The sequence below is a fragment of the Gopherus evgoodei genome, chromosome 8 (genome assembly GCF_007399415.2).
Source record: "Gopherus evgoodei ecotype Sinaloan lineage chromosome 8, rGopEvg1_v1.p, whole genome shotgun sequence".
NCBI classification, from domain to species: domain Eukaryota; kingdom Metazoa; phylum Chordata; order Testudines; family Testudinidae; genus Gopherus; species Gopherus evgoodei.
The window spans coordinates 6,429,416-6,436,010 of record NC_044329.1 but is presented as its reverse complement, the minus strand read 5'-3'; positions in this window follow the sequence as shown (position 1 = coordinate 6,436,010).

Here is a 6,595-nt window from a genome sequence, read left to right as displayed (position 1 = left end):
AGATTAGTGCAGGTGACAATTGCCTGATTGACAGCTCTGGAGAGCCACGTTCTCAGAGTCTCTACAGAGCAGGGGTAGGTCTTGTGTTTAGCACAATGGCACAGGACTCAGGAGACCAGGATTCAGTTCCTAACTCTGCCACTGATGCCCTGGCTGCCCTTGGCAAAATCATGGAGAGCCAGATTTTCCGAAGAGCTCAGCTCCCTATTCTATCTCGGGCTTCCTTCTGCCCATTGCCATTGCCATTCTGCTCAGTTCCTTCCATGCACAATCAGTGGCACAGAAAGGCTCCTGGGAGCCTCTTGGAGTCTCTGTCAACTCCTCCTTTTTTGGGAAAAACTGCTTACAGGAGGGATTTTTAAAACAAGGGTTAATTTCTCTCTATAGTGGGGTTTATTTGGCTGCTTCGTTTCAGGTTTCGATTGGGGCATAAGAGGTGTCGTTTAGGCAGGTTACTGCCATTGCAACACCGGTGGCCAGGTTTTCAAAAGTTCAGCAATCAATGGACTCCCAGCCTGCTGAGTTATTTCGTACCTCCTTAGCCTCAGTGCTGCAGTTCCCCAGCTGTAAAATGGGGGAACTGCAGCACAAGATTTGGTGGTGATGGGGGACTTCAACTATCCAGATATATGTTGGGAAAATAACACCGCGGGGCACAGGCTATCCAATAAGTTCCTGGACTGCATAGCAGACTTTTTATTTCAGAAAGTTGAAAAAGCTACTGGGGGGAAGCTGCTCTAGACTTGATTTTAACAAATAGGAGGGAACTTGTTGAGAATTTGAAAGTAGAAGGAAGCTTGGGTGAAAGTGATCATGAAACCTTAGAATTGCAAATTCTAAGGAAGGGTAGAAGGGAGTACAGCAGAATAGAGACAATGGATTTCAGGAAGGCGGATTTTGGTAAGCTCAGAGAGCTGATAGGCAAGGTCCCATGGGAATTAAGACTGAGGGGAAAAACAACTGAGGAAAGTTGGCAGTTTTTCAAAGGGACACTATTAAGGGCCCAAAAGCAAGTTATTCCGATGGTTAGGAAAGATAGAAAATGTGGCAAAAGACCACCTTGGCTTACCCTTGAGATCTTGCGTGACCTACAAAATAAAAAGGTGTCATATAAAAAATGGAAACTAGGTCAGATCACGAAGGATGAATATAGGCAAATAACACAGGAATGCAGAGGCAAGATTAGAAAGCAAAGGCACAGAATGAACTCAACTAACTATAGGAATAAAGGGAAACAAGAAGACTTTTTATCAATACATTAGAAGCAAGAGGAAGACTAAGGACAGGGTAGGCCCACTGCTCAATGAGGAGGGGGAAACAGTAACGGAGACTTGGAAATGGCAGAGATGCTTAATGACTTCTTTGTTTCGGTCTTCACTGAGAAGTCTGAAGGAATGTCTAGTATAGTGAATGCTTACGGGAAGAGGGTAGGTTTAGAAGAGGAAAATAAAAAAAGAGCAAGTAAAAAATCACTTAGAAAAGTTAGATGCCTGCAAGTCACCAGGGCCTGATGAAATGCATCCTAGAATACTCAGGAGTTAATAGAGGAGGTATCTGAGCCTCTAGCTATTATCTTTGGGAAATCATGGGAGACGGGGGAGATTCCAGAAGACTTGAAAGGGGCAAATATAGTGCCCATCTATAAAAAGGGAAATAAAAACAACCCAGGAAACTACAGACCAGTTAGTTTAACTTCTGTGCCAGGGAAGATAATGGAGCAGGTAATCAAAGAATCATCTGCAAACACTTGGAAGGCGGTAAGGTGATAGGGAATAGCCAGCATGGATTTGTAAAGAAACAAATCGTGTCAAACTAATCTGATAGCGTTCTTTGATAGGATAACGAGCCTTGTGGATAAGGGAGAAGTGGTGGATGTGATCTACCTAGACTTTAGTAAGGCATTTGATACGGTCTCGCATGATATTCTTATAGATAAACTAGGAAAGTACAATTTAGATGGGGCTACTATAAGGTGGGTGCATAACTGGCTGTATAACCGTACTCAGAAAGTAGTTGTTAATGGCTCCCAATCCTGCTGGAAAGGTATAACAAGTGGGGTTCCGCAGGGGTCTGTTTTGGGACCGGTTCTGTCAATATCTCCATCAACGATTTAGATGTTGGCATAGAAAGTACGCTTATTAAGTTTGCGGACGATACCAAACTGGGAGGGATTGCAACTGCTTTGGAGGACAGGGTCAAAATTCAAAATGATCTGGATAAATTGGAGAAATGGTCTGAGGTAACAGGATGAAGTTCAATAAAGATAAATGCAAAGTGCTCCAACCTAGGAAGGAACAATCAGTTTCACACATACAGATGGGAAGAGACTGTCTAGGAAGGAGTATGGCAGAAAGAGATCTAGGGGTCATAGTGGACCACAGCTTAATATGAGTCAACAGTGTGATACTGTTGCAAAAAAGCAAATGTGATTCTGGGATGCATTAACAGGTGTGTTGTAAACAAGACACGAGAAGTCATTCTTCCGCTTTACTCTGCGCTGGTCAGGCCTCAACTGGAGTATTGTGTGCAGTTCTGGGCACCGCATTTCAAGAAAGATGTGGAGAAATTGGAGAGGGTCCAGAGAAGAGCAACAAGAATGATTAAAGGTCTTGAGAACATGACTATGAGGAAGCTGAAGGAACTGGGTTTGTTTAGTTTGGAAAGAGAAGACAGAGGGGACATGATAGCAGTTTTCAGGTATCTAAAAGGGTGTCATCAGGAGGAGGGAGAAAACCTATTCACCTTAGCCTCCAATGATAGAACAAGAAGCAATGGGCTTAAACTGCAGCAAGGGAGATTTAGGTTGGACATTAGGAAAAAGTTCCTAACTGTCAGGGTAGTTAAACACTGGAATAGATTGCCTAGGGAAGTTGTGGAATCTCCATCTCTGGAGATATTTAAGAGTAGGTTAGATAAATGTCTGTTAGGGATGGTCTAGACAGTATTTGGTCCTGCCATGAGGGCAGGGTACTGGACTCGATGACCTCTCGAGGTCCCTTCCAGTCCTAGAGTCTATGAGTCTATAAACACCATAGCGCCCTCCCCCCGCCCCAGATAATTTCATTAGTGCTCAAGGGGCTCACAGACTATAATGATGGAGGCCAGATCTGTAGCTAGAAAACAATTAGTGGCAAACTCCCCCCCCCCTTCGTGCCTGTGTGTCTCTGTCCTGACAAGGAGGGGCAAGAGATGGGTAACACGGTAGCTCAGTCAGTCCTTGGCTTCTCTGCCGAGACCACTGACAAGGAAGGCAAATCATGGGAGGTGCTTCCTATGGAGATCCATGCCCTAGCCACAGACCTGAGTCTCAACAGCTCCTTCTGCCGGGAGGTGGCCCTCGGGGCCCTCCGAGCCCACCCAGCATGCTGCTGTAGGGTGGGAATCTCACAGCACTAAGTGCATTAGGAACGCACGTCCACTCTCTCCCAGTTTCAGGGAGGGTGCAGTACCAGCTGCAGCGCCATTCGAGCTGGGTCCCATTCTGGTTCTGCAGCTGCTCCTCTGTTCTGGGACCGGGGTTTAACACCCTCCCTCCCAAACACAGGGCAGATTCTCTGCAGCCCATTCGTGGTGGGGCCGGATAGTTACCACCCTCCCACCAGGCAAGAAAGGCTAAAGAACAGGGCTCTGGCTCACACGCTGAGGAGCAGCTTGGGAGCACCGCCAACCTTGAGGAGCGAAGACAGGCTGGTTTGTTTCTTTTCTGGAAAAACCTTGGCCACACACAGGGTGGGGGCCGGCGTTTCCTGCGGAGGCCTGAGAGGCTGCTTCCCTCCTTTGTGTGCGAGAGGGGCCCGGTCCCTTCTGGGCCCTGGAATTTCTCTTTTTTGTCTGGACTGTTTCATACCCCTGCAAAAGGGCAGACTGTAAGGGGTGCAGCCAGATGGCTGTATCCTACCTCCGGGCAGGCCCCGGACTGCCGCTGCCCAGGGAGTGATCTACGAGGCAAGTAGCTGCCTGCCCTGACCCCAAGGGGGAGACCTCAGACACAACCTTCGACACTGTCCCATTGCAACCCCCCATAAGAGTCACGGACGCAATCCGTGCCACAAGCCAAAGAAACGCTCACACCTCCATGTGGAAAATACTGACATTTCATTCTTTGGGTATCCTCCCGTCCCAGCCTTTAGCACACACGCGTTACACACGCACACTGCTCCACACTCCTGGTGCAAAGCTTAGGGGCAGTCTGTGGCACTAGCTAACGCTTCACTTGGCCTGACAGCATTCGCATGCCCAGTAGCAAGGGCTTGTGTGCATCCAATTAGAGCATGTCAGCTTCCCAGCCATGCTGCTCGGAGCCGCCATCTCCTCTCGCCCTGATTTACCTGTCTGCGTGGAGCACTGTCAGTGCTCTGGGCACTTTAGGGCATGGTGGAGCGGGGGGAAGGAAAGAGAAGACAGCCAGGGAGGGGACTGGCTTTAAACATACCACTACAACACAATGGGGACTTAGAAAGAAGCCGCCCCTGGAGGAGTAACAGATGCCCAAAAGTCAGCAGCCTCTGTTCAGCTTCCACAGGAGGAGCTGGTATCACTGTGGCAAAGGGACACCAGACAAGTCTTAAGATGGGTGCCAAGCCCTGTGACGACTGAGCAAAGCACCAACCCTAGCAGAGTGCAGGCCCAGGTATTCTCGGCCCAGCCACTGTATTCTGAGCAAGTTGTAAGGTGGGACCCAACCATGGTTCAAATTCTAATTCAGCTGAGGGGGGGATTAACTCACTGCCACCAGTGCAGGCTTTGGCTCCTCATCTAAGACAGGCCCTGGGAGAGTCTCAGGGCTCTGAGCCCTTGGCGAGGGACGTGACAGCACACAATTCAGGAGGCCACGTTGTCGTGACGCATCCTATCACTGTCGCGCTTCTCGGAGCCAAGATTGGTAGACTTTAAGGCCAGAAGGGACCACTGGGGTAGCCTAGTCTGAGCTCCTAGACAGGCGCATCTCTAGTTCTTGAGCCTGCATCAGCGCTCCCTTAGGCCGGTGTGACGCTAAGGCGGTTGCTCCTGTCACGTCAGTGTAAGTGAAAGGAGAATGGAGCCCACCAGAGCTGTCCCTGCCTGCTGCGATGCAGTGTCTCTCTCTATGCCAACCCCCTTGGAGTGCCCTGGGCTCTGTAAGAAATGGGGCTGCGAGGAACGGTACAAGATGGGGACGCTGTAATTAGCCAGTACTGAGTGAGCAATGACTTATCCATTGTTCTCGAGAGCCCCACTAAGTTCCCTTCACTCAGGCCCCCAGGCTTGCGAGGCTTCTAGAAAGACTGTCAAAGGTCTGAGACATCTTCAGGGGATCTTGTCTATCCCGCTCACAGACTGAGCTACGCAGAGCAGAAGACTGGTTTCCCCCCAGCCCCCGTTGTGCCAACACAGGCACTGTGCAGACGCTCGGCTCTCCGCGAGGACTGACCCTGTGGCAGTTCACATTCTAGACATAGCTTCTCCCCCCCAACACCCCATTTGCTCTCAAAGATGGTCGAGAAGAACTACTTGTTAGTTGCGGTGTCAGTGATCTGGAACCTTTTGTGCACGTCTAAAAATCTCTCTTGGGGCCCGAGGTTTATAAAGGAAAGAGGCACAGAAGAGAACAAGAAAATGGAAAGATGAGGAGGAAGAGAAGGGACAGGGAAGGAGGGGGAAGATCTTGAATCCTCCCCCATGGAAACAGGCAACTCCCAGACACAGAAAAGCCTCATTTCACTGTGAAAATGGTGACCCTTCTTTGGGAAAATGGCCAATTTTCACCTGAAGCAAATTCCTGATCTGCCCAAGTTATTTAGAGGGCTGAACGGAATCTCATGACTCTCTGAGCCCTGCCTGCTAGCACAGAAATGATGACAAAATTTCCACTTGGGCCAAACTCTCACCAAAGAACAGCCATTTCCCAGGTGAATCACGGCCAGGCCGACAGGGGTGGGTCTGCCCAGCCCAGCTGTCAGGTTGCGTGAGAACAAACTGGGAACAAACTCTTCCCACTTGACAAACAGGACAATGGGAGCTGCAGGCATCGGGGCTCACTGGTTGAGAATGTTCACAGTTTGGTGGTGTATGGGCCCAAGTGGACAAGATGCCTGGTGGCTGTGACTCCGGTGTGAAGTGAGCATGGGGTTTTCAGAGTGCACAGCTGCTTGTTCACAGCCATCGTGTGTTCTTCCAGGATCACAATCTTTTCCACAGTGACGGTGGGGAGGAGTAAACAGCAGGAACAGGTGAGCTCGCAAGGAAAAAAGATTCTTTTCCAGGAGGTGTCCTGTAGCTAGGAGAGCGCGAGGGGGTTGTAGTAAGATGAGGACCTGAAACAAATTCTTGTGTCAAAGGCCCAGTCTGAGGCCTGAAGCCTGACCAAAGTACTTCTAGGCATTGCTAAGCAAAAGCTGGGCTGTGAGCCAGAGGCAGGCCCTGCTCACAGAGTTGGTGAGAGGAGGGTAGTTAGAAGCGGGTGCATTCACATATAAGTGCTAATAAGAGGAACCTGTGCCAAGATGGCACCTGGACATCTCGATACAAGGACACTCCACAGACAAAACAAGGAACAGGCAGGTGAATCTTAAAGACAGGGTCAAAAGGACAACATGATGGATAGATTTCTTTGAAA